This window comes from Erythrolamprus reginae, chromosome 3, assembly GCF_031021105.1.
Source record: "Erythrolamprus reginae isolate rEryReg1 chromosome 3, rEryReg1.hap1, whole genome shotgun sequence".
NCBI classification, from domain to species: domain Eukaryota; kingdom Metazoa; phylum Chordata; class Lepidosauria; order Squamata; family Dipsadidae; genus Erythrolamprus; species Erythrolamprus reginae.
This window is the reverse complement of record NC_091952.1, coordinates 221,088,758-221,114,400: the sequence shown is the minus strand read 5'-3', so window position 1 is coordinate 221,114,400 and position 25,643 is coordinate 221,088,758. Positions and strand designations below refer to the sequence as shown.

The following is a 25,643-nucleotide window of genomic DNA, read 5'->3' as shown; positions in this document are numbered from 1 at the left end:
TTTGTGTACAATAATGAACTTGAAGTTGACATTATGATTCAAAACATACATAAGTAATGCGAAATCAACTTCTCATGATACTCTATGGAAGTGGTTCTCAACCTTTCTAATGCTGCAAACCCTTAATACAGTTGTTCATGTTGTGGTGACCCCCCAACCATAAGTCTAGTGTCAATTCTCCCAACAGAGCTTTAAGCTGATTGGCAGGAAGGTCAGAGGGACACCCCCACTGTAAACAACTGATTGGTTGGATTGTAAAAATACGTTCCAAGGCGCCAGAATAGTAGCTTTAATTCCTAACACCAAGGGAAATGGTCTTAGGCGACCCCGTGAAACGGTCATTCGATCCCCAAAGGAGTCCTGACCCCCAGGTTGAGAACCATTGCTCTATAGCCAGCTTCAAAATTAAAGTTTTAGAAGGCTGGAACTCCACCATTGAGTAGGAGGCTGCTGAACTCACATCACATCTCAGAAGATGTCAGCAAATACAATGTGTTGTAATGCATTATGTATTAACTGGTGTTTGCCCTGTACAGTACTCCATCTCTCAGATAACTTGTATATGTACCAGCCTTTCTTTCTCTCTTTCACCCCGGTTTAAATCTGACAACAGGCTAGTCCTTAAACCTTAAACACTCAGAGCCACTTGGATCCATTTCTCACAGAAAATATCGGGAACCACAAAACTCCCTCACACTCTCCCTCCCTCCCTCCATTTCTCTCCCTCTCCCTCTCTGTCTCCCTCTGTCTGTATCTCTGTCTCTGCCCTGGCTGCTTCCCCATCCCCATCCCACCCCACCCTTACCTTCTCAGACCGGGGAAGGAGTGAGTGGGGGGGGGGAGGGCAAAGGATGGGACCAGCCAGTGGTGGGATCACCCAACAAGCAGCCATAGCAGAGGGCCCAAAGTCCGCATGCGGCTTCAAAGCCGCAGGTTGCTGACCCCTGGCCTAGTCGCTGTACTGCATCTGATGAAGTGGGTTGCAACTCAGAAAAACTTGTCCTTTAATAAAACTGTGTTAGCGTGAAAAGGTGGCACAAGATTTCTTCTGATTTTTCTGTCACCAGACAGTAATACTCTCTCTCCTTCTGGGTGAAATCACTGATGGCTAAGAGATACTGCAATGCCTGCAATGAATCATCGAAGCGCATCAGACTTGATTAAAATCACCCGATCGGGGAGGATGATCGCATAAGCCCTTCCAGCTTTCGATGGATGAGACGGCCCACTGACCCAGTTAAAGGTTGCACTGGCCACCATCTGGCCGGTTTAAAAACTTGGCCATTGCTGCCTGTGCAGGGATCTTTCACTGGCCAGGCCAGGCGAGCTTGAGCAAACTGACACCACGGATACTTGGGGTGGGGTGGGGTGGGGCGGAGAGTCTCCCATCGAAGAAAAAGGCAATATTGCCCAGTGAATGTGTAGATGTGGTAGCATGTATGTGAATGTTTGTTTTTTACATGTTTAGCTTTTAAAGAATTTTTTAAAATTAATTATTTCTATTAATTGGATTAGAAGTGTTTTATATACAGTATTGTATTTTTTATTATTATTGAAATGTTGTGAGCCGCCCCGAATCCACGAAGAGGGGCGGCATATAAGTCCAATAAATAAATAAATAAATAAATTGCTCTGAGGGAAAGTTAAGGGGAACGCCGCGCGAGGTCGGAGGGGCGCGGATCGGAGAAGCGCCAGCGCCCAGCAAAGACGGCGAGGCGGAGGAAGCAGCCGTTGACCGAAGGGGCCAAGACGGCCGCCCGCCACCTCCTTCTCGCCCTGAGGGAAGGCCGCCGGCTCGCCACTCTCGTCATTTGGCCGACGCCGCCAGCAGTTGCCGACGGTGGCAAGTCTTGCGAGCTGGCGCTCATGCGCATTGCCGCCGATGCTTTCGCGCTGTCCTCTCCTGCTCCGCTGGTGCTCCTCCTCTCGCGGTGGCGCAGCGGCGGCTTGTTACACTAGAGTCGTGCCGGGGTTTTTTTTTCTTCTTCTCCCGCCCTCCCGTATCAAAATTCCTGAGTCGGAGAAACTGCCTGCTGTGAGGGATCTTCTCTCGCGCCTGAGGGAGAAAGAGTGAGGCGGGCGCCCTCCGAGCGCCGCGCTCGCTCCTTCCCTGGCGGCGTCTCCCTGCCTCCCTCCCCGCCGCCTCCGTTTAATTTTCCGAAAGGAGATTGCGGAGGGCTCCAGGCTCCCCGGGCGGGCTGGCTGGCTCCCCGTTGGACTCGGCGCTTCTCGCCGCAGGAGTCGCAGCCGTAGCGCGGCAGTGCCGGTGGCCGCCTCTGGAGGCGCGGCGACTCACGCTGGAGAGGCGGGCAGAGCATCTTCGGCTCGCGGACTGTCCGGGGGAGTCCGGCGGAGGTGTCGCGGTTTCTGGTAAGTCGTGAGCGGTGGGCATTTTAATATGGACCCCCCTGCAAATGATGAGACGGACCCCCTTTCTGCTTGTGGGGACTTTCCTGCTGGAGATTCCATTAGATCTTGGAGGGGGTAAGTGGGCAGCGTGGCTTAGGCTGGCTCTGAGTAGTGAGGGCAGTGCACTCTGTAGATGCTCGGGAGCGTTTCTGGGAAGCTACAAGAGCCTCAGATTCGGCAACCGTAACTTGGACCCAGAAAACTGGACTGCCCTGTTTAGAAAGAAGAGCCTTCGCAGTTGGAAGGAAGGGAGCGCAGGGGAGGGGGCAGAGAATGCCGACCTTGGCTTCTGGATTCTTGGATGGAGATGGAACAAGTGGCCGCCAGCCAGTTATCATACAGTCTCAGAAAGATTTAGTCCAATATTAATGCAATATGCACAGAATTTGAAGAGTGAGCACGCAGATGTATCTTTTTCTGTTATGTACACTGGGAGCATATGCACCAAAGGCAAATTACTTGTGTGTCCAATCACACTTGGCCAATAAAGAATTCTATTCTGTTCTGTTCTATGCTGTTCTGTTCTGTTCTATGCTGTTCTGTTCTGTTCTATTCTATTCTATTCCGTTCTATTCTATTCTACCCTACCCCACCCCACCCCACCCTATTCTATTCTATTCTATATAGCTTGGCCGGTGAAAAGGGCTTGCTTTCTGCACCTCAAGAATGAGGTACCATTGATTTGAGAGGGCAGCCTTTTTGCTAACAGTTGTGGGTCTTGCAGAACAACTGAGAAAGGGTGGTGCAGTTTTGGGGTACAGAAATGGCTACCACTTATTCCCACGTGCGAAGAGGGGTTTTAGCCTTCTCCCAGTAGAAAGTTCAGGGGGAATCAATGAATACTTCTTCAGAGGGTGCATTTCTTAGATCCTGAGATTGTGGTATCAGTTAATTGATTGCAGCTTGACTTTGGGGTGGGCAAAATGCAGCGGAATGAAGTTCCTGTTCAGTTTATGAAGCTTGCTGGGTGGTCTGGGGGGGGGAATCCTAGAATAAATGGGTACAGATGAATGGGGAATGACCAAATTTGTTTCTGAGAGGCACTTTAGAAGGCTTTGTGGAAAAGGGGAGGGGGTTGAAGAAAGCTCAAGAGGAAAGAAAAAGCTGAGAGAGTAGATGCAACTTGGCGTAATGTCTAAATAAATTAGTGGAAGGCTGCCAATTATGAACTCCAATAACAATTTGTGTTTGGGTGCCTTTACATTCTGAAATTAAGGACTTGTGCAGTCATAGAACTTGAAAGGTGATGCGTTTCCTTTGGGGTGGGGAGAAACCCCAAGTTGTCTATAAACTGTAACAGGCTATAAAAAGCTGGTGGCTTGATTGCAGCTCTTTGTGGTTGTAATCTCATATAATCCCCATGATGTCAGTGGAAGCATTTCTACATTTATGGTTTCTAAAATAAAGCAGTCCAAAGAACCAAGGTTTGTTGTGACATTACAGTGGTACCTCGAGATACGAGTTTAATTCGTTCCGGACCTGGGCTCTTAAGTCGAGCAGCTCTTATCTCGAACGACTTTTCCCCATAGGAATTAATGTAAATAATTTTAATTGGTTCCAGCCCTCAAAAAACTCACAATGTTAGTCTAAATTATGCAGAAAGACATGTTTTTAATGAAGAAATGTACATGTACATATAAATGAATAATGAAGTTTCTTTCACTTAACTTGTAAACTTTCTTAAACTTTTAAATTTACATATGTTCAACTTCTCTGCCACCCAATCCTGTAGGACAGAGGTCCCCAACCCTTTTTGCACCAGGGACCGGCTTTAAGCGATCAAGAGAGGAATGGGTGAATGAATGGACGGAGGGTGGGAAGGAAGGAAAGAGGGAAGGGACAGGAACAGAGGAAGGAAGCAAGGAAACTTATGAAAGGGGAGAGTAAGAGAGGAATGAGTGAAGGGAGGGAGGGAGGGAAGAAGGTGGGAAGGAGAAAGAAAAGAAGAAATAGAGGAAGGGAAGGTAAAAGAGAGAAAGAAAAAGAGCAAGAAAGAAAGCAAGAAAGAAAGAAAGAAAGAAAGGGGGAAGGGACAGGAACAGAGGAAGGAAGCAAGGAAACTTATGAAAGGGGAGAGTAAGAGAGGAATGAGTGAAGGGAGGGAGGGAGGGAAGAAGGTGGGAAGGAGAAAGAAAAGAAGAAATAGAGGAAGGGAAGGTAAAAGAGAGAAAGAAAAAGAGCAAGAAAGAAAGAAAGAAAGAAAGAAAGGGGGAAGGGACAGGAACAGAGGAAGGAAGGAAGCAAGGAAACTTATGAAAGGGGAGAGTAAGAGAGGAATGAGTGAAGGGAGGGAGGGAGGGAAGAAGGTGGGAAGGAGAAAGAAAAGAAGAAATAGAGGAAGGGAAGGTAAAAGAGAGAAAGAAAAAGAGCAAGAAAGAAAGCTGCAAACACCCCCCCGAGCCCCCCAGGCCGGCTGCAACCTTTTAAAACACGCGCGCCGCTTCGCAGCTGTCTCCTGAAGCCGAACGCGGAAGTTAGCGTTTGGCTTCAGGAGACAGCTCCTTGGCGCTTGTATCTCGAATTTGGGCTTGTAAGTAGAACAAAAATATCTCTCCCCTCCCAGCTCTTATCTCGAGTTGCTCTTAAGTAGAGCAGCTCTTATGTCGGGGTTCCACTGTATTTGGGAGAATGTGATGGGATGAGGAGATTGCTGCAGTAGGAAATAAACCTCCATTGTGATTCTAGCAGAGGATGGAGAAAAGGTAGCATGTGGCAAGTGTAATATACATGCAGTATGAGTAATTTACTCTAGCACAGAAAGAGCTGCAGGATTATTCAGTTCCAGGTATTGGATCACAGGTTGTACAGCATCTAGTGGATTGCTGCCAAGTCTTTGTAAACAATGTTAAAGGGATTTCTCCCTATTCCAGTCACTGCACATTTCAGTTAGATTTATTTCTAAGTTAACATTCTCTCAGCTATCAGTTAGTTAACTGATTGCAGCTTGACTTTGTATGTAGTGGTGCCTTTGCTTGTCCTCAGATTTATGTGAACATTATTCTAAAATATGTCAATACCACTTTAGGGTTCGTTGTGACTAGTACACATGCTGTATTTGTGCAGATTTATCTAATTTAATTTTGGAATGTGGGGACTCATGCATATCAATGGAGTATGGAAGAATCCCAAGAAATAGCTTCTGGGAAGCAATGATGGACTGAAAACTGTTCCACAAGAGCAAAGCTAATGACCACAGCAGAAACGGAAGCTGGTGAATGGATCAGCTCAGAATTCATCTCTGGAATAATGAGAGGACCAGGATCACCCACAGCTACTCCATACAATGGCGCCCCATGAGGAGACTTTAAGGGCCTCTAATGGTTTTAGAATTCTGGGAGCTAAAGGAAAGGCATCTCACCTCAGCTACAGTTCCATCCCTTCAAAAAGGTACTGGGTTTGCCTACTTCTTTTCTTAACCACTTTAGGAAATTTCTTGTTAATGGTTTTATGGATATCCGTCAAGAATCTTCAGAAGAGCAAGTTTCATTACTCTCCTTCTATTCTTGATAAAAGAAGTTTCATGCCAGTTTAAGGACTTAAACTTACTCAAACAATAAAAGAGCTACTCAAATGTTGGTTTTGGAGAGTTTTGAAAATTTTACCCATACACACATAATTTCTTTTTGAAATTAATTGTAAGAAACCTTACTGATAGAAAGTATCTTTATTGTTGAATAAAAATGATAAAAGGGAACTAAAAATTGACTAGCTGAAAATAGAACTAAATATTATAATTAAAAGAGAAAAGATCCATTAATACAGAATGAAACAGTATTATTTGAATGTAGAACAATTCAAGGGTATTTAAGAAAAAGGACTAATTATTTTAAAGAGTTTGCTATTATAAAAATGGATTAAAAAGAAAAGGAAAAGATTTTACTGGATGAAATAGAAATAGCCTGATCTGAATGTGGATGTGAAAATGGATTTTAAAATATCATGCTTCAAGAGTGATATCCAAAATGATGTTACACTGAACTTACAAATGAAATCACCTGATGTCTTGATAACTTAAAGAGGATATACAAATAATAAACCAGAAGAGTGACTTGGGTAGCTTTATCATCTTGGATTTACAAAAGAGATGTGCCAAACCTATTAGCCGTTTCTGATTGGAGACAAAGAGTAAATAAGAACAATTTGTGGAACATTATCGGAAAGGAACATTCTCGGAAGGGATTAAAAACCAGGATTCTTAAAAGTGAACAAAAGCAATACCAAATAGGTTTATTTGATCAAATTGAAAATATATAGTGTTGTTTCTGATAGTTCTTAATGGATTTGTATTGACTAGATCCAAACAACAAGGCATTAAGGATTTGTTTATAGATAAGAGATAAGTTGTGGAAAGAATATTTGTTGTTGTTGTGACTGTATTAAAAATAAAGGAATGTAACTTTGATTTATTTTATTGGGGATAAAATATATGTGTTAGTAATGCTTAAGGTAGCTAGAGGTATAACAAGCAGGAAGACGGAGATTGTGATCTCGCTATATAGAGCACTGGTGAGACCACATTTGGAATACTGTGTTCAGTTCTGGAGACCTCACCTACAAAAAGATATTGACAAAATTGAACGGGTCCAAAGACGGGCTACAAGAATGGTGGAAGGTCTTAGCATAAAACTTATCAGGAAAGACTTAATGAACTCAATCTGTATAGTCTGGAGGACAGAAGGAAAAGGGGGGACATGATCAAAACATTTAAATATGTTAAAGGGTTAAATAAGTTTCAGGAGGGAAGTGTTTTTAATAGGAAAGTGAACACAACAAGGGGTTACAATCTGAGGTTAGTTGGGGGAAAGATTAGAAGTAACATGAGAAAATATTATTTTACTGAAAGAGTAGTAGATCCTTGGAACAAACTTCCAGCAGACATGGTTGGTAAATCCACAGTAACTGAATTTAAACATGCCTGGGATAAACATATATCCATCCTAAGATAAAAATACAGGAAAATAGTATAAGGGCAGACTAGATGGATCACGAGGTCTTTTTCTGCCGTCAGTCTTCTATGTTTCTATGTTAATGTACTTTTACTGTTTAGGGCTGAATAATAGGACTTTATAATTTATACATAAAGATGAGATATGGGAAGATCTTTTGCTGAAATGTCAGAAAAGGTAATGTTACCTTTTACTTGTTTTACCTGTTAATAAGTAATAAACTACTATATTTATCTTGTTGAGATCATTTTATATATCTTTTATTTTTTCTGTGCCTCTTCTTTTTTTCTTTTCACTTTTTATATTTTCATAGTATTTTTCTTTTTTAACTTTGTATCTTTAAACCTTAAAAAATATAATCAAAAAGAGAGAGCATTCCAAGACAACTTTTCTTCATTGGCAAGAGGAAGATGATTTTTTGACAATATTAAGTATATAATTATAACTTGTGGAATAAATTGACACTACTCAGTGTATGATTGAAGAGGTGAACTCTGTCTGCATTTTATTCTTGGTTTCACAGCATGAAAAATGAAGAGCAATTATAAGGAGGTGAGAAATATTGGCTGCTGTTAGTATCCAGCAGACCTTATCTGAACAGGAATGTTAAAAGCAGGGTCAAGCCTTATTGGTATTTGGATGGGAGACTTCAAAGGAATAATGGAACATTAATCTGCGAAATCTAAAGGGAAAAAAAAGCTTTGAAAAAGGAAGTGACAAACCATTTTTATATGGTAGCCACGAAAACTATTGCATACACGTTTATGAAGTCAAGAGGAGTTCAGTTCAATTTTTACTTTAGTATCTAGCAGAATGTCTCAACCTCTGCAACTTTTAAAGATTTTGAGAGCCACACAAAATGACAAAGCTGCAAGGCTCCTGTTGTAAAGTATACTCTGGATGACTGCTAGTAGTTATTTAATTAGTAAACCACAACTTTTGTTCTCGGGATCTTTTGAGAGGTAACTAAAGGTCAAACTAATATTCTGCTAATTCTGCTAATATTCTGCTGTTTGAAAAACTACCTTATTTTGATAATAGGATTGTTTCTTCTGAAGCAGGAGAAAGAATTAAACTATGCAGATACATATCAATCATGATATATAATATTAATTTTTCTGAACTATAGTTGCAACTTTATCTTAGGTTTACTCAGAAACAATTTTCTAAATATGTTTAATGATCCATTTAAGTTTTAAATCATTAATTCCAAACAGTATATGACATCATAACTTCATAACTTGAAATAGACAATAGAAATGATGCCACAAGAATCTTAAGTTTATTTTACACTTGTAACAGCCTGTTCTGTAGATTAGCCTGATAAACTTTGCTATTAAATGTAGAAATTAAGAGTCATAAACTACAGAAAATGTCGCAATGAGCAAACTATATGCTACGTACATGTATAATTCTTGAACATGGTAAATTAGACTAAACTTTGGAACTTGGGTCTTAAAGTAAATTTTCACAGGCGTACTGGAAATTTTAAGATTTGTAGTTCCTATAGGACTAGAAAGCATCATGTTAAAATGTTAAATTATAATGCACCATCCATCATTAAATGTTGCATGTACTGCCTTTGGATTGATTAGAAAAAGATCATTCTCTTGCACGTAGGGTACAATTTCCCCACAAACTGCAGCTGCAGTGCAGTCTTTGAAATGCCACTCCCAGGCTGAAATCTTCATTTCCTTTGGCTTTCAAGCAGTATAAAACCTTTCCTTCTGCCATGCATATGCTGGAGCTTTCTCTGCATAGATGAGGAGGTGTGTATTTATGGTGATCTCTCCATGGAACTTACTCCCACTGTTACTTGAAGAGAAAACTTCCAAGCAAGTCATGCAACAGAAAAGCTTTTCAGCTAAATACAACTAATGATCTACTTATCTATGTACACAGCCAGTGATTCATAAGTATCTGAACTGTAATGCTGGGGATATGAAAGGTCTTTAACCTTTTCTTTGGATCTGGCACTCAGAGATCTGGCAAGGAACAAAGCAATTTATTATCATCAATTGTGCTGAATATTTGAGGTGATAAGAAAAAAAGCTTGTTTACATATATAAATCATTTTGCAAAGTATTAAATCTGCCAGTTAGGATTAGAATTAGGATTCAGAGCAATTACAATATTGAATAATTCGTGCTCTGTCTTCAGGCCAGAATATAACATGGTTGATGTATTTACAAGTACATCAGGATAAAATCAGATTTTAAGAATGAAAGAGGGATTTTTTAAAATGAAGCATTTGAAATGCTCTTACTATAATATAAATATTAAAATGTTAACAATCTTTAATTAACACAGTACAAATAGCACTTTGTTGAAAAAAATAAAATGGATTATGTAGTTTTACATTATAATAAAACATTACAATAAAATATTGAGGCGTAATTCTTTCATAAGCCCTTTCTTGGCAAGCCTACTTCAGGGCATGCATTATGTAGCTCTTAACATCTGGAATCATAAAAGGTGATCCTTGACTCTTCAACCTGCAAAACCATCATTTTAAATATATTTTGTAACCTATGCACACATTGATTATATTTGGATGTTTCACCAAGCCTTAATATGATTTATTATATTATATTTTTTATTTTTTCCTTTTGCTTTTGCTTTATTATGGTTTATCAATTGTTGTTTGAAACTTATGATTAATGACTGTAACTATGATTATGATCTGTTACTTGCTGTTTATATGTACACTATGAGCTTACTGTATATACTGGAGACAAATTTCTTGTGTGTCCAGTCACACTTGGCCAATAAAGAATTCTACTATGATCACTTCTTTGATTATTAGAATGATAGGAGAAGGGGAAAGGGATAAAATAGAGACAGAACTATAAGGGGGGAGTAAAATAGATATCAAAAGGATAGGAAGTGTGGTAGAATTATGGGAAGGATTAGAATATAAAGATAATAGCAGATATGTGTTAAAATTAGAAATGAAAATGAATTGTAATTATTAAGAATAACATTGTTATGATTATTTGTATTTATATGTATGAAACCCAGAACAGACCATTCACGACATGAGATGTATTAAAATAAAAAGATAAAAGAAACTTTTTTTAAAAAAAAATTATTCTGTTCCATTCCTCTTCCTGTTCTTATGCTTGATATTTTTGATCCCACCTGGATGCAGTTACTTTTTTCTTAAATTTTTAGTCCATTGGACTTTTCAACATTTAATGAGTATGATGAAGAGGCAGAGGGCTTATCTATCAGATTTGGTGCAAAATTGGGTAGGAAGGCTGAAGAAGAGAGAATAAATTCAAAATTCCTTTGACAGATTAGAGAAGTGGATGAAATAACAGAATGAAATTAACATTTAGAAGCATTTGGCAATTGCCAAGAAATCAGAGGGACACATGTAGGACAAAGATTATCAAGGAATTTGGAGCAAGACAGTTCACAAACTGAATTCTGTATGAGTCAATTGTAAAATGCAATTTTATGATTGTAAAAAGGCAAATGCAGCTTTAGGCTGCATTGGTAGAAATGCAAATTCCAAAAATTAGATAGTAATAGATGGTTCATTTAACAAATCACAGATAACCAAACAACTGGGTTGTTTTTAATACGAAAAGAGCATTTATACTATAAATTTGTTTGACAACAGCCATTTAGTCTTGCTGTATATTAAATATACTTTGGATGAATAAATAATTTTGGTGAGTATTTCCATGTTACACTTACAAAATTGTTCTTTTTCTTTACAGAACCAAAATTCTTTAAATAAAGACATCATAATATTAGAGCAAGATTACTAATCACTTTGTACAAATCAAATCAGAATCAGTTATATTATTAAATATCTTTGCTGGTACTTATGTGTATGCCCACAGCTGTTGTATGGAATGTGAGCCATACTAACCTCTATAAATAAAAGTAAAAAAAAACCAAGTACAGTACTTGGAAGAATCATTTAAAAAATAACAACTACATAAATTATTTTTTCTGTTTTTTTGTTAAAATCTATTTGAATGAAAAATTATTTTAACAGATTAATCTTAATATATCTGAACTACAGTGTTTGCTGAAGAAACTTTAATAACAGTGGATAAGAGAAACAAGTTCTTATTCATGCATCAATTTCCATTAAGTAACTTAAGTTTCACATTATCCATCAGCAACCTGCTTTTTAAGAAGAAAAAAATCATAAGCTAAAAAGAAATTGTTAAAAAATAACAGGGTTATTTGTTGTGACATGAGCCTTTCATTCATTAATCTTTATAGACCTCAAGGCAGCATTCAATTATTTGCCCCAGTCACAAATGAAAATGTTCAGTTGACCTGGATTCTTCAACCATAAAAAAGAATAGGGAAGAAAATCCTTTTCTGAATCCATATGGATATGCAATACTCTATTTAGGCTATATAGCAGTTTTAAAAAAACTTTATATTTTATAATAATTTACTGATAGCAAAATAATTCCTTTATAAAATTAGGACTATGATTGAAGATCAGTAGCAATAGCACTTAGACTTATATACCGCTATATAGTCCTTTACAGCCCACTCTAAGCAGTTTACAGAGTCAACACATTTCCTCCAACAATTTGGGTCCTCATTGTACTGACCTTGAAAGGCTGAGTCAATCTTGAGCCTGGTGAGAGTTGACCTGCCAAATTGCAAACAGCCGGCAGTCAGCAAAAGTAGCCTGCAATACTGCATTCTAACCACTGTGCCACCTCGGCTCAGTAGCTGTATCAATAACTAGATAGCAAATCGCTTTTTATAAATCCAGAGAGGTTTCCCTGAGAGTTCTTTTTTTTAGGAATATATTTATTAGAGTTGTACAAAGTCTTAAGAGAGGGGTCAGAACCAGCCACCCAAGATCCAGTTGCGATAGCCATTGAGAGATCAATTCAATTCAATTCAATTTATTAGATTTGTATGCCGCCCCTCTCTGAAGACTCGGGGCGGCTCACAACAACAATAAAAACAGTATAACAATGGAACAAATCTAATAATAAAATTACATTAAAAAACCCCAACAATTTTAAAAACTATACAACACATACATACCAAACATAAAATATAAGAAAGCCTGGGGGAGATGTCTTAATTCCCCCATGCCTGGCGATATAGGTGGGTCTTGAGTAACTTTGGAAAGACAAGGAGGGTGGGGGCCGTTCTAATCTCCGAGGGGAGTTGATTCCAGAAGGCCGGGACCGCCACAGAGAAGGCTCTTCCCCTGGCGCCCGCCAAACGACATTGTTTGGTCGACGGGACCCAGAGAAGGCCAACTCTGTGGGACCTTATCGGCCGCTGGGATTCGTGCGGTAGAAGGCGGTTCCGGAGGTATTCTGGTCCAATGCCATGAAGGGCTTTGAAGGTCATTACCAACACTTTGAATTGTGACCGGAAACCGATCGGCAGGCAGTGCAGGCCACGGAGTGTTGTAGAAACGTGGGCGAATCTAGGAAGCCCCACGATAGCTCTCGCGGCCGTATTCTGCACGATCTGAAGTTTCCGAACACTTTTCAAAGATAGCCCCATGTAGAGAGCTTTGCAGTAGTCGAACCTCGAGGTGATAAGGGCATGAGCGACTGTGAGCAATGACTCCCTGTCCAATCTCTATATATGCTTCCATGTGCTGTGCAGCATTTACGTCAAAGGCTTTGTATGGTGCAGTTTACATGGTTTGGCTGTTTACTTGCAAAATAAAACACTGTTGCAACGATATGATTATGTTTGAGAATCAGCAAGGTGATTGGGTATTACTCTAGCAAATATTTATTATTTGTACACAAAGAACAGCTACAATATTTCAGATGTACAGAAAAAGCCTCATCTACAATATGGAGGATTGATAACAGCAATAATGGACATGATTTAAGATAACTTTAAAAGGCTGGTTGCAAAATCCATTCCTTTTCCCATCCCCACTCTTATAGTAGGACTAATGCTGGTTTATTGTTCTGCTAACAATAATATCCTTATCAGATTCTCTGCTTAACTTGTAGCTTGAACTTTATTTTAACTGCATAACAGAACATATTTATTTGTTCTAAAGTTTCACAGTATAAATTAAGCAGCTCCTCCTTTACATGTGTTGCCCATATTAATTTTTGCATAAATTGACAAGTTTGCTGCTGAGGCGGTAATGCTGTTAGAAATCTGTGTTGTGACAGCTGTTGGAATTCTGGTCACTGTAATATGATGCCAGTATGTGATTAATGTAGAGCTCAAAAAGGTGCAAAAAATGGAAGCCATTCATTACACAACAATCCCTACAACGGGAAGAAGAAGCATGTTTTCTAAATCCAGAAACCTTCAAAAAGGATCAGAGGTGCCTTTTTAGTCATGTAGACCCCTCCCCTTTCCTTGTGATGGGAGGCATTGCACAGAAGATGAAACAGGAGCATTGTGAAAGAGTGGAATATCCCTTTTCCTACCTTTATTTTACGTTTTTTTAAAGCTGAATATTATTTTATTTTAAGTATTCTTCCAATTTACATGGAATGACATTGTCATGCTTTGGTCTTATGTTTTTAACATCCCATATGCATGTCAAACGTTTATTATAGCAACTTGAACTGGGACCAGTTAATCTAGAAACTAAGTCTTTCAAAGTTTTGATTAGTAATATTTATTAAAATGAAGCTGCAGAATTCCACTGAACTTACTATATATTTTAATGAGAAACCTATATATCGGCAAACTAAGGCAGAGAGATTCTGCTTCATTTTTTTCACTTGTTTTGGTATGAGGGAGAAAAAGTTTATCTTTGCTATGAAAGAAGGAAAGGCTGCATCTGTCAAATGCTTTGGGAATAGCTATTAGGCTTGTTATCAGCATGAGAACCAGCTTCCACAGTATGCAACATTTTACTATCATTATTACAGCATTATAGCCATATGATTAACATATGGTTCAATATATACCTGTATATAGGACACATGCTATTTTTTTCTTTCTGCCTGGAAAATAGTTTGGAATTCATAATATAATTTAAAGACCTTTATGAGAAAAATGTACTCATAAAACTTTATTTTACAAATCACAGAGCTTTACTTCTGTTCTAGTACCATAGCAACTGTATTCCATATTTGGTGCTCAAATTTGGTCTTTTTAATCTTCTGATCCACCTGCCCATTAATCAGGGAAGGCTGTTATGAGAACATAGTACAAATCTGTACAGCTCAATTAATTCCAGTAGTATACACATTAGCCAATGTGAAAATGGAAAAAGCAATTCAGTTCCTTTCATATTAATACAGTGGTCCCTCTACTTAAGAACTTAATTCGTTCCATGACCAGGTTCTTAAGTAGAAACGTTCTTAAGAAGAAGCAATTTTTCCCATAGGAATCAATGTAAAAGCAAATAATGCGTGCAAACCCATTAGGAAATAAATAAAAGCTCCGAATTTGGGTGGGAAGAGAAGGAGGAAGAAGAGGAAGAGGACAGTCGCTGCCGAAGGAAGAAGGTGAGGTGACGGGAATCAAAAAAATCCAAAACTTTAAGCCTTAAAAAAACAAAAAAGAGGGACTCTGAGCAGTGAGGAGGAGCACGCGCCTCCCATACACCCAGCGCGAGGCTGCCTCCCATACACTTCGCCATTGAGAGAAACCCAAGGGGAATGGCAGGAAATTGGCCGTCCCTTCATGCCACTCTCAAATTCCCTGGGAAATTTTTATGGGCTCGGATTCTTAAGTAGAAAATGGTTCTTAAAAAGAGGCAAAAAAATCTTGAACACCCGGTTCTTATCTAGAAAAGTTCTTAAGTAGAGTACCACTGTACTTTTAAATTATAAATAATATTATTTTTATTCTTGAATAATAAATACTTGGATATTTTGCTGCCAAAGATAAGAGCTTGGATTCTGTTTTTTTATGACACTTGTTAAAATTACAATTTTTTAGTGCTGTGATTCTATTGCTGATAGTTTGAAACTGTTTATAAAATGACAGTTATGTATAGCGTTCCTTCAGCTTTTCAGTGTTTTCATCTATGTAGATAAGCATTCAAATCTCTGCAGCGTTAGGCAATAATAGTGCAAAACATCCAAATATGATTTTAAAATACAGCTGTTATTTGTGACAATAGAAATGTACATGGTTAGATACGTTTTGTTATGATCAGTTTAGCTTAAGTGCTTGCTGCCATTCTTTGCAAGAATAAAATGCTTATCATAAAGGCAATGGAAATATGTCATTCTGCAGTCTGTTGAACTTAGAGCTGTGGCTTATAGCAAAGCTCTTGTGGATCACTTTTAGCAATGGAAATGACAAACATGGGGGGTGATTCAATTCAGTCAGTTCCAGTTGGGATCAAATAATTAAAAACATACTGTTATACTAGGATACAAGGTCTAAATTAAGTACCCTGTGCTTGTTCAAGTGTAGAGTTTCCCAACGACTTTAAAGATATGCAGACTCCAGTTCCCAGAATTCTCCAGCAAGCAGCTTAAACTGAATAACAAAATAACAGAGTTGGAAGGAACCATGTGGGTCTTCTAATCCCCTGCTCAGGCAGAAAACCCTCTACCTGTGATGGCAAACCTATGCCACGTGTGCTATAGGTGGCACACACAGCCTTCTCTGGGGCAGGCCAGCCATCGCTCCAGCCCAGTTGCAACACACATATATGCATGCCTCCCACCAGCCAACTCATCTTTGGGTTTCTGCTGCACATGCATTGGGGTGGGGGCATGTGGGAGAAGCACATGTGTATGTGTGAGAGGCTCATGTGTGGGGGGGCATGCATTGCTTTTGGGGGGGGTCGTGCACATGTGTGCTTTTGGCAATCGGCACCAAAAAGATTTGCCATCAGTCTTATACCATTTTAGACAATCTCTTCTTAATAGCCTACAGTGTTGGAACACCTACAACTTCTGGAGGCAAATCATTCCACTGATTAATTGTTCCATCAGAAACTTCTCCTTAGTTTTATATTGGTTCTCTACTTGATTAGTTTCTATCCATTGGTCCTTGTCCGGCCTTCAATGTCTTTAGAGAACAGGTCGACACCTCCCCCACACCTCTTCTTCGTCACAGCCTCTTAGATATTGGAACAATGTCATATCACCCTTGTTCTTCTTTTCATTAAACTAGATATGCCCAATTCCTGCAACCATTCTTTGTATGTTTTAGCCTTCAGCCCCCTAAACAACTTTGTTCTTCTCCACCACACTTTTTCTAGAGTCTCAACAATTTTTTTATATTATAGTGAACCAAAACTGGATGCAATATTTCAATTGCTAATATACACTAGCTGATGAGGCCAGAATAAGGCTGAAATAGTACTATCCTAGTTTCCCTTAATTTTAAAATTCAGCAAAATCATATGACACATACAGAATATAGTTTGTCGGCTATGGACACATTAACTGCCTTAGATATGGCCCTGGGTTGGGCCTAGAGCAAAAAGGAAGCTATGACGCTCCTTCAATATACCAGGGTGATCTGACAGAAAAAACATATAACCCTTCCCTGGTACAAAGCTGAAGGGATCAGATCCTGTAGCCTAGAGGTTAATCCTCTGCTTTAGAAGGCAGAAGCTGCAGAATCAAATCCCAGCTGATGAGGCCAGAATAAGGCCGAAATAGTACTATCCTAGTCTCCCTTAATTTTAAAATTCAGCAAAATCATGTCACACACATACACGCACACACACACATATATATATTTGACTCTGACAGAACCTTTTTGAGAAATTATAGCTTTAGGAACCAAAGCTATCAGCTGGATTAGTTAGAACACCATGCTACCTGCGTAGCACAGAAGGAGGGAGGGGATTGGCAATTCATCCTAGAAGCCAAAAGCAGCAGGAAGACCTTGAGGCAGAAGTCTAAAATCTGTTTCCAGTTGAGAATGATTAACTGAGGTTAAATTTTAGGAGATTTTGATGAGGGGAGAGCTATTGAAATCTAATTAAGAGGCTTTTGCCATTTAATATTCTATCCATTATCTCTAAGAATTTTAGAAGCAACACTTTATTTCTTTGTATAAATAATCTGCTTTTAAACATGTTTCATGATGAATGAGTATATATTATGATCTAGTTTTCTCCATCTTACTATACACATCCATATATAATTATATCAGTGATGGGCTACCAAAATTTTTACTACCATACTGTGGGCGTGGCTTGTGCATTTTGTTTCAACATCTTTCAGTGCAAATTGGGTGCTCTTGGGTGGAGTTCCAAATTTTGCTACCGGTACTGTGTTCCTGACCGTACCCATCACTGAATTATATCTACAATAAACAATGTCAAAATAGCAACGTCTGTGATACTGTGGTATGTTTCATTCACTTTTCCCTTCACTTCCAATAGAAGCATTTCACAATAGCATAAATTGATAAGGTATGTTATACATGGATAGAACTACATCTTTGTGGCTTTGAAATTGCCCCATTTCCCCCCCCCCCAACCAATAGTTAGCACAGAGCAATGATAATGTGCAAAAGAAAGTTCAACAGTGTTCACCAATGGTGCCACAGAAAGAAATAGCAATGTGATACTATAACAATATGCTCTACAGGTAAAGAGTATCTTCATTTAAAAAGCTGTGGGGTAAATATTTTGATGCTGCAGAAATCACTACTTGAATAATCATTAATTATGCTATGGTTCATTTTAGTAAACTGTAGTACCATATGGAGAAAATGGATCAACAACAAACTCGGATACTGATGCATACATTTTGGACGAAAAGGTGGCAAATGTTAGGCTACGAATTCTATGTGAAGTCCATAAATTCATCAGCAGGGCTAAAGTGATAAGATAAGACCCAAAGTATTTTTTTAAAAACATACTACAAATAAAACCTGTCCAGGTTTCTAAAACTATTTGTGTGAAGGGCAATGAATCTTGTGTAAACTTAGCATCTTTCTGCAGTTCATTAAAGCAGGCTGACTGCTTTAGAAGTTGCATTAACTTTATGAGTGGATCAGAAATGGAAGCCTGAAAAAACATCAGGTGTTCTAATAAATAGCCGAAAGGTGCTACTGCTGGATGAGAACTTAGCCCTTACCTGAAAGCAGCCCAAGCAGCTACTTGTTGGCACAAAAATACCAAATCTAAGGAATTAACAAAATGGTCACATAAGTGTGTTTTTTTCCAATCAATAGAAATGTAAGTTAAATTATGTCAAAAGACATTTACAATGCAAAGTAGGAAAATATTTGGAATTAAAGAAGAAATAAAAATAAAAATGAAGGACTGATTCTCAAATGAGACCCTAAGATAGGTTGATTTCTAATAATGAAATAAGTTGAATGAAACAATGTTGTTTTGTGCAGTTACTTTAGCACAAGCCAAATTGTTATTGCAAGAATATTACAATAACAATATTGAATTGTTATTGCAAGAGCACTATTAGTAAAATTTACAATTGCAACAGTGTAGACCTATTAGGGGGAAAATGCACCTGACCAAGCCTTTCACACATGGAATGAATCAGTTAATGTAATATTAGCGTTACTTACTTTTATAGTTTCGGCTATTTTTTTGTCCTGTAAATGTTGGTATTATTTGAAATGTCAGCATCAAAGCCAGACGTTTTATTCATTTAGCTGGCTCCAGCCTGGTGTTGAATTTTAGAAAATGTTTTTTTTATTAAAAAAAAGCTTTCAAAACTGATAAGAATCAATAGGGCAACATTCTTCACTTCCCACTTTATGTTATTTAGAAGCTATTCGACAGTTGGAGACTTCTGCACATCAGCCTAACATTTTTCAGAGATTGCATTACCACTGACATCTGTGATTTAGTAAAATGAATGTGCTCAGAGTTTTTAACAAGCTCTATATGTTATTTCTTTCTTACTGGCTTTTGTCCCACATATGTGACTAATCAGGAGGCGTTCCTGCCAAGATGAATGACTAGCTCAAGGGAATAGTAATTTTTGTGCCACACTTTAAAACATAGCATTGCAGAGATGGATAGAATAAATACAGATGATTCAGAGAAGTGGTGACTTAGTCTGATAGTAGTAATGCTTTGCTTTGCAATCAGAAAAATCTGCAGTCCTCCACTCAAATGAAAAAGGACTAATTGGTTGAAAACACAAATGTCTCCTCTTCTGTAATTAAGATATTGCTTTCTTTTAACTAATTTAGAATAACGGAATAGCCTTGGTGGTCTTCAGCCAGACAGAAAACCCTGTAGCATTTCAGACAAATGGTTGTCCAATTTCTTCTTAAAACTTCCAGGGTTGAAGATTGATTGATTGATTGATTGATTGATTAACTGACTGACTGACTGACTGACTTACTTACTTACTTATTAGATTTGTATGTCGCCCCTCTCCGTAGACTCGTGGAGGCAAGTTGTTCATTCCTTAACACCCCAAACCAAATGTATAGGATATAGATTTTATTTACTGCATATTATCTATAATCCATTATTTTTCAACCTTGACAACTTTAAAATCTCTGGACCCCTCCCAGAATTATCCAATCCGCATGGATCGCAAGCTTTCACATGTTTTAAAGCTGTCAAGATTTGTTGATTAAGACTATGCAGATACAATTATTTTATAAACACGACAGCAAACGAGGGTGTATTGTTTGGGGAAAATTGTTATGGTATTGTTCAAAGCTATGTATGGAAGTTTTTATAGCAGAGGAGGGTGATATTGTAGTGATCATAAGCCCAGTTTTGACATTTGTGGAGAAGTGTGGAGCACAGTAGAGGGACCTAGAATGCAAAATAAGTAGATTTGCACCAATTAAATAGCCAGAATTCCACTATATATGATATGAGAGTTGGATTTATCTACACAGTCTTAATGAGCAACAGTACATAGCCAACTTCAGTTGGACTCAGAAATTAAGCAAACTCATGCCTGGTGAATACTACTTGACAAGATATTTTTGAAAATATTAAAACCTAGAACAATAAATTGGGAGAAAAGATCTTGGGAAAAGGCAGCAACAAACTTTTGTAATGTCATTCCCCTCTCCCAAAAAACAAGATATTTTATCAAAAATCAAAAACTTCATAAATGAAGATTATATTTTGCATATGTAAATGAATGTTGATGTTTTTAACTTGTTAGCAATACACTGTAATAGTGACATTAAATAGTGTAATAAAAATCAAATGAAAAACAAATAAGGTTGGGAGAGAATTTCTTTTTTCATTATGCTATCTCAATGAAATTGCCCATGAGCAAAGCCTGCTGCAATATACATTTCCAGTGATTGCTAATTTTCTATTGTTTTATGTTAATTGGGTGCTGAAATATGTAGGATAAATGGAACAGCAGTATCATCAGTACTATCACTTGTGATCACAAATTAGGTTGTCTGTTAAATCCAAATATATTCTGATAGGAAAGTTTTTAACCTTCCAATATTTAACCTTCCTCAGAGAGGGGCGGCATACAAATCTAATAAATTATTATTATTATTATTATTATTATTATTATTATTATTATTATTATTATTATTTTGCTTAAAAACATATGCTTTTTCATCCCTACCTCCAAAGTTCTAGTGCAGAATTTTCAAAGTTTATCTTCTACTAGCTATATCCAGCCATGCGTTGCTATGGCTCAGTCTGGTTAATTAGAAAAGAAAGAAATGAGAAAGTGCATGTTTAAATTTTTGAACCCCCTGCTCAATTTACAGAATTTGAAGGGACCTTGGAGGTGTCTTATTCCAACCCCATGTTCAATTATATCATACAGTTTGAGGGGATTAACATTAGAGAGAGCAGGATGACATTTGTACATCTCTCACCCTCCCTGCCCCCCCGGTTTAAGAGACTGGCCCGACCCATCTTCCAAAATAGAATAAGACTGGCCTACCTCACAGGGTTCTTGGTTCAATCCAAACTGACATTTGTACATCTCTCGCTCTCCCTTCCTCTCTGTCACCCCCAATTTAAGAGATTGGCCCAAATCATCTGCCAAAATATGATAAGACCAGCCTACCTCACAGGGTTCTTGGTTTCACTTAAGCATGGATGGCAAATCCCACATTTTGCAGTCAAGCCTGGTTCCTTTATTTTCTGAGGATACTTTCCTGTGGCAGTTGATTAGCATGGCAGTTGATCAGCAGCCATCTGCCAAAATACGATAAGACTGGCCAACCTTGTAGGGTTATTGGTTCAATCCAAGCTGATATTTGTACATCTCTCTCTCTCCCCCCCCCCCTTCTCTCCCTATCTCCCCAGTTTAAGAGACCATCTGCCAAAATATGATATGACTGGCCTACCTCGCAGGGTACTTGGACCCACCCAAGCATGGGTGGCCAACCCCATGGTTTGCAGCCAAACCTAGTTTCTTTACTTTCCTGTGGCAGTTGATCAGCAGCAAATCAAAATGTGCCTGCTATGTTTCTCACCAGACTCCATGCAAAGTAATTACCTGACTTTCCATCAGCCAATCAAAATATGCTTCCTATGTTTTTCACCAGGGAATTCTATGTTTTTGGCCAGTTTTATCTGTCACAAGTGCGATATCTATATAATATAGGTATATCATAAGGGCTGTGTTCGAATGAAAAGCTGTGTCAAAATTTCAAAGCAATTGGTGAAGTACTTTTTGAGATTAGCCCCACCTAACAAAGATACATTTACATTTTTATTAATATAGATTGTTTAAAAAAGATTTGTAAAGCAGAAGAAAATTAAAAGGAGCCAAAACCACCTGCTGGAGTCCTTTTATTCACTAACTCTGCTTGAATTGATTGATGTGAAGGATGTAGAGCCTGGAAAGGGACAATTGGCTGTTTCATTCTACCCCCCCCCCCCAAACAACTCACCAGGGACTTCATTTCCCTGCCACTCTTTCCATATCACACCTCCCACATCGCCTCACTGCAAGCAATTCACTGTAGGACAAATTGACCTGGTCAATTTGCTGAATGGGACAATTATTATTTTCTTCCATTATGAAAGTATGTAATTATGTTGTGTTAATTTTTTTCAACATATTCTTTGAAATAGTCTGAAACTATTATAGTAATTGTATTATGTCTCCAGCATCTTCTCATTGTATAAAGATGCGAGAGGAGGGGGGATTTAAACATGCATTATTTATATATTCAAACTTTATTTAAGTAACATTATACTTTTTTTTTTGTAATTCTAAAAGAAGTTCTGCATTCTATGTGGTCTTTTATTCAACAGGAAAAAAAATATCATGGGGCAGAATAATGACATGCCTTTGCAAGTAAGACTACTAGAGTAATTATAGTTCACAGTCTTCTTGGAGTGACATTGCTGAAATAGTACCTCCGCATACTCTATTAACCTGCACACTTTTTTGTTTATTATATATTTATATCTAATTATTTTGCTTTCAAAATAAGCAGAAGAACGATGAGTATGCTACATATTTAATGAAGATTCTCAATAGAATATGAAGATAACAATAAAGAAATAAGGAAAAAAAGAAAGATGACTGTCAAGCTACATATAAAGAAATTAAAACTACAGATAAACCTAGTTTGCAGTTCCACTTTTGGTACTTTCTCTGTCTCATCAGATAAAATTTGTTCCATATCTCTTATTTCTTCTCTAACATCATTGAGACTTGTTCTATCCATAGAATTAAACATTGTTACTGACAATGTCAGTATTGTAGCTATTAATATCTGACTCCATTCTTCAAATATTTCTGATATTATAATGTTCTGGGTAATTTTGTAAGACCCAGTATTAACTGACATCATCAACAGGCTTGTCATACTCAATATCGAGATAGCCAAAATAAGTCTGTTTCCCTTGAGAAGCTTTTTATTTGTATAGTTAAATCCAAATAGCAAATGTCAATATTCCAAATGTAATTGGGTCTTTAATCCATTTATAATTTTGTTAGCTTCTTATTATTTATTTATTTATTATTTGGATTTGTATGCCGCCCCTCTCCGAAGACTCAGGGCGGCTCACAACAAATAGTACAAATCATAAATAGTCCAATCAATTAAAATATTAAAGCTTTAAAAACCCCATGTACTAACAGACACACACACAAGCATACCATATATAAATTAAACATGCCCACGGGGAGATGTTTCAATTCCCCCATGCCTGACGGCAAAGGTGGGTTTTAAGGAGTTTACGGAAGGCAGGAAGAGTAGGGGCAGTTCTAATCTCCGGGGGGAGTTGGTTCCAGAGGGCTGGTGCCACCACAGAGAAGGCTCTTCCCCTGGGGCCCGCCAACCGATGTTTATTTCAAATTCTTTAACTTCTTGAGCTTATAATTTTTATAGAACTTTTGTTCAGAGCGGAACTTAAATTGACTCAATGAAGATTTTTAAACTTGTCATTCATATAATCTCTAATTTAAGATGATTAATAGGAAATTTCTGAAAGTGAATAGACAGTTACACTTATGGGTCCTTTAAAATGGTTACAGTAAGATGGCTGATCCTGTTATCTTCCAACACTCAGACCTGTAGAAAATCAGTATCCTGCAGTCTTCTAACAAGCGGTAGCTCTCCAGAGCACATATGGGTTATCTCCAGTGCTCTTCTTATACAGAAAGTTTTCAAAGCAATCGTCTGTTCATTGGTTACCTGGCCTTTCTTGCAATTGTCAGCTCATTTTGCAGATCTAATTTCAGTTCATATTATCTCTCCTGCAAGTTCTTAACCTCAAAATAATGTACCCTTCCCTTCAAATTTAATATTTTTTAAACTTAAATATGCCCCAAATCTCATTTACTGGTGTAACTTGAAACACTTTGACTCTCACGCAAGATCTCATGAAACTGTATTTTTAAAAATAAACTTAATGTTTATTTTGGGATGCTTGGACATTATGTAAATTATATAAAAATATAAAAAACCAACTGGGGAAAGTTTCTGAGTCCTGCTCTTAACACTTGGTTCATATAAATAGGTGTAATAAGGGAGATTTCTATAGCATGTTGGGGGGAAAAGTGGCCACCTTTTAAATATTTTATTATAGTTTTAACAAAAAGCCACGAAAGACTACTTTAATTTATAACTGAACTCTGTACGGTGGTATGTTCCTTTTTAACACTTCAATATGAAAACTATAAATGTATGAATTGTGCTAATATAAATTATGAACCTCCACATCAAACATGTGGGGGAATGTTGAGCCCCACTTTCACAGCAGGAAATTTATCATAAATCTTTTCCAAGAAAATGAACAGAACTTAAGAACACTTCATTTTGGCTGAACCATATTACATTCTTCTGATTTTTGTTTTAAAGTGGTAAAATAATATTGCACTACTATTTCTTGTTCACCTCTCATCACCTCTATTACTCTCAATTCACATGCCAAGATTTGTGAGAACTTTCTTGCTTCTGAAGAGAGAAGAGCTTTTAATATGATAGATCACTTCACAACAATTTATAGGGGCTGAGAGATCATTATTTGTATAACTGCAGTTTGCTTTCTCTAGAGGTCAGTTTGAGTTTATTCCAGGCTTATATGAAGACAGTTACGATTGATGGAGGCACCAGTTCTGAGCAATTAAACTCAGTAACAACATTACATTTAACTTTTAGTGGAACATTTTAACTTATGGCTTAATTTTCCTTTGTGTGCTATCCTCCCTTCCCTTCACAGCTGGCCGCTGAAACCTAAAACTTATTATCAAGGATATTTATGATCTTCTAGAAAACGTGTGTTATTACTTACATAACCTTTGCAAGTGACTGTTTGCACACATATATCTACAAACAGTATAAATTAATTCAGAAATCCTAACCAGTTTTAATCAAAAGCAGTGTGCAGTCTACATATTTTCCTATTTGAAATGGAATAGTAATTTCCATTCCCTTCCCATCTCAAGTCATTTATGATTTAGCATTTGCAGAAAAAAAAATCCCACAAAACAATTCTTATTCTCTGTTATTGGAATCATGGGAATGACCAGTTCTCCTGATTCTTCATGATACTGCAGATCAGCTGCATTTTTCACTTCCCATCAGCCTTGCCCACTTCTCCAGTCCCTGAAAGATTTACAGGATAAAACGTGCATCTTGACTCATCAAAGTTTGCCAACCTGGTGTGAAGGAATGCAGAGCTGACCTTGGATACTCTTTCCAAGGTCCCCTCCACTGGTATTTGAGAGCAATAAGGTTCTCATAAAACATAATAATAATAATAATAATAATAATAATAATAATAATAATAATTTATTAGATTTGTATGCCGCCCCTCTCTGAAGACTCGGGGCGGCTCACAACAACGATAAAAAGAATATTATACTGGCACAAATCTAATATTAAAAAAACTAAAAACCCTATCATAATTAAAAACCAAACAGCACATACATACCAAACATAAATTATAATAAGCTTGGGGGAAAGGTGTCTCAAATCCCCCATGCCTGG

The 25,643-nt window shown here is 37.8% G+C and overlaps 1 protein-coding gene across 3 annotated transcripts in view; it reads left to right on the top strand.

Moving 5' to 3' along the window:
- The window catches only part of PAG1 (phosphoprotein membrane anchor with glycosphingolipid microdomains 1), a 213,952-nt gene that overhangs the window by 97,488 nt on the left and 90,821 nt on the right, over window positions 1-25,643 (top strand). The window contains exon 1 of one of the 3 annotated variants that reach the window (XM_070747977.1): window positions 1,868-2,370. The exons of 1 other annotated variant lie outside the window; for it this stretch is intronic. The gene's annotated coding sequence lies outside the window, so the exon portion shown is untranslated. Of the gene's footprint in view, window positions 1-1,867; window positions 2,371-25,643 lie in introns of those variants that run through there. One more of the 3 variants, XM_070747979.1, reaches the window with a different exon arrangement.